This window comes from Delphinus delphis, chromosome 3 (assembly GCF_949987515.2).
Source record: "Delphinus delphis chromosome 3, mDelDel1.2, whole genome shotgun sequence".
Lineage (NCBI taxonomy): Eukaryota > Metazoa > Chordata > Mammalia > Artiodactyla > Delphinidae > Delphinus > Delphinus delphis.
Window position 1 is genome coordinate 74394780 of NC_082685.1, and position 3205 is coordinate 74397984.

The following is a 3205-nucleotide window of genomic DNA, read 5'->3' on the forward strand; positions in this document are numbered from 1 at the left end:
GTCTAAGACTATTTTCCACAGGAAGGTCTACAAAACCAAAAAGAACAGAATTCCAGTTCTATTTAAAATGTTACAGAACATAAAACAAAGAGGAAACCTTCAAAGTTCTAAAAAATAAGGACAACATTGGCACCAAAACTCATAATAAAATATACCAAAAGGAAATTAGAGATAAATTTCAGCTGTGAATATTAATTGAAAACTTTCACATAAAATATTATCAAACAGTATCCAGAAAAATATATTATGATTGTTTTGATCTTTATTCTTATAATGCAAAGGTGATCCAATATTAGGAAAATTATTATGAAAGTTCATAATATTAAAATATATTGGGAGAACAATTATAATCATTACCAAAGATCCTAAAAAGGCATTTCACAAAATTAAATATCTTCTTTGATAGAATATAATTAATATGCTAGGGAAAAGTATATACTTTCTTAAAAATGGAAAATATTTTTATTTCTGTCCAAGAGCCATCTAAGCAAACACCCAGTATGCTGCTTTCTGAGGATACATGAGATTCTTTTAAGTCAAGGACATGACAAGGAAGTCCACTATCAATATTGAACAATTTTATAACCAACATAATCAGAAAATAGAGAAAAAATAAGAGCTATGAACTTTGAAAGTAGGACTTAAAACCATTCCTATTTGCAAATGATATGACTGGAGAATAATACATTGTGGGGAGCCCAGTATACTCACAAATATCAGTACAATAAATAAGAGAATTCAGCAAGTTAGCAAGATAAACAATTAATATAATTAAAGTAAATGCTTTCATATATACAAACAACTGCTTAGAAGTTATGATTGAAGAAAAGACAAACTTTCTAGCAGCATGAAAAAGTACTAAATACTAATAAACTCAATAAATTTATGCCAGTAGTGATAAAATTGCCTATTAAATAAATGGTTTTGGTGCAAAAATAGAGTCAGATACACACCAGGATCAATTTCTAATGGTTCAAACATTTAAATGTAAAGAAATGATTTTATGAAAGCTACCAGGAGAAGAAAAGAGAAAGAGAGGGAGAATTATTTTACAATCTCAATGGAGAAAAGGTCTTTCTGTGATTCAAAATTTAGAATCCATAAAAGAAATTATCAACAACAAAAAACACCTCTACATGGCAAAAAACAGCATACTGAACATCAAAGCATAAATGATAAACTAGGAAAAACATGTACAAGTCACATCATAACTGATTTCCATAAGTTATAGAGAATTCCAAAAAAATAAACAGGAAAATAGAAAAGGAGATGAATAGAGTTTTTATGAGAAAATTTAAAATCGGCAAATGGCTCTTAAACATATGAAAACACACTGATTTCATTCACAATAACAGTCAAAATACAAGTAAGCAGAGTGCTTACTTCTGTAGCACATACACCAAGAATTGAAGTGATCCAGGAAAATTATCATAGTTCCTGTGCAAGGATGATATGCAAATGCATGAAGCATCCCATATTAAAACAAACAGAGATGCTATTTGTAAGCATCAGTATGACAAAACTGCAAGTTTTAAAACACACTTGTTTTAAAATGTTTAAAACTCTCATTCATTGCTCATGAAAGTATAAATTGGTACATTCTCTATGGAGGGCAATTTTGAAGTATCTACCAAAAATTATAAGGCATACACCCTGTGAGCAACCAATTCCACTTCTAGGATTGTTTCTTACACATACGTTCATATACATAGAAAATGATGTATACACAAAGTTATTAATTGTGGACTAGATTGTAATAGCAAAGTTTATAAAGAAGCTAATCCATCCATAAATCCATGTATTTAAGCTATACTCTTAAATATATTACAGTATATCCACTGTACATGTTGATCTAGGATAGGATCAACATGTACAGTGGATATAGGATACACTGTACATGTTGATCTAGGAAGATGTTCAAGACACACCTTTTAAGTAAAAAACCACAAAAGTAGAAGAGTGTGTATACTATGGCATCATTGGTGTAAAACACAGGAAAATAATGTATTCATATTTGCTTTTATATACATAAAAACCTGTCTGGAAAGACACACAAGAATCTAACTAAGTAATATCTGTTTAAGGGTTTACTGGGAACTGGGCAAAGAGAAATAGCATTGGAGGGAGATTTTGCAATGTGTGGCTTTTTATCCTCTTTGAAGTTTGAAACGTGAATTTTATTTAAAACATAAAGGATTTCAAGACTGTTAGATAGTGAAGAGAAAAAGATGTCCTTGCTCTGAGTGATAAGAACACTCCTTATTCTGATTGGCAATAGTCATTACAGTCACTAAAGATGCTGATGAACAACAGTTTGTGAAGGAAAGTTTATGATTATGCAGAGGTTCTAATCTTGCTAAAACTGATGCACCTGTCAGTGTGTACTTATCAAGAAAAGATGTCAAAGGCTTTTACTATGAATAAAGCACACTATTGGATTAGAAAGCCAATTCAATGATGCCCTCTGCTTTCAAGGAGCTTATATTCTACAAGGGCAAATAAGTCATGTATATAAATACATAAAACTATGAAATTAGATAGGAAGTGCAAAAGGTTATGAGAGAGATAAAATGCCATAGGATTTAGAAGAGCCAGAGACGACCTTCAGCTGAAGAACAGGAAGGGGAAGATCAAGGGAGGTCTGGCATTGAAGTGAACTAAGAGGATCTTCAAGAGGATTTGTGAGCCTAACAGCATTCCAGGTGGAGAATATAACATAGAGACAGGAAGAAAAAAGGAGGACAGGGAGTGGGAAGCACAAATAGTTCAATCTGGTTTAGGAATATGGTATTTGAAAAGTGGAATCATTGAGCCCAGATTAGAGCACTCTGAATTCAAGGCTAAAGAGATTGGACTTCATGTTATGAGCTGGGAAGGCTGTAAAAGTTCAGGAGAATAGCCCCTTAGCAAGCCAACAGGCTTGTAGGACGGGCTGGAGGAAAAAGTTGAGGCAAAAAGAACAAGTAAGAAGCTTCTGGAGAAGTCCAATGATCGAATTATTACATGGAGAATAGAAGGGAATAGATAAATGGTATCATGTGGAGGTATAAGGAAATAAAAAGGAATCAGTAAGTATCTGTTGTATGAGTAGATGATTAAATGAATGAATGAAGCCAGACAGAGGGAAGCAAGAAAGAAATTTTTTCCTATTCCTGGCTCAAGTTATTAGACAAGTCTGCATAGCGTTCGTTCTTCCTGCCTGACA

The 3205-nt window shown here is 32.6% G+C and overlaps 1 non-coding gene across 1 annotated transcript; it reads left to right on the forward strand.

The window, feature by feature from the left end:
- The first annotated feature begins 1375 nt into the window (after positions 1–1375).
- On the forward strand, positions 1376–1482 carry LOC132423757 (U6 spliceosomal RNA). The gene has a single exon (XR_009519067.1). It is a non-coding gene; the product is annotated as a U6 spliceosomal RNA (small nuclear RNA).
- Positions 1483–3205: the final 1723 nt, after the last annotated feature.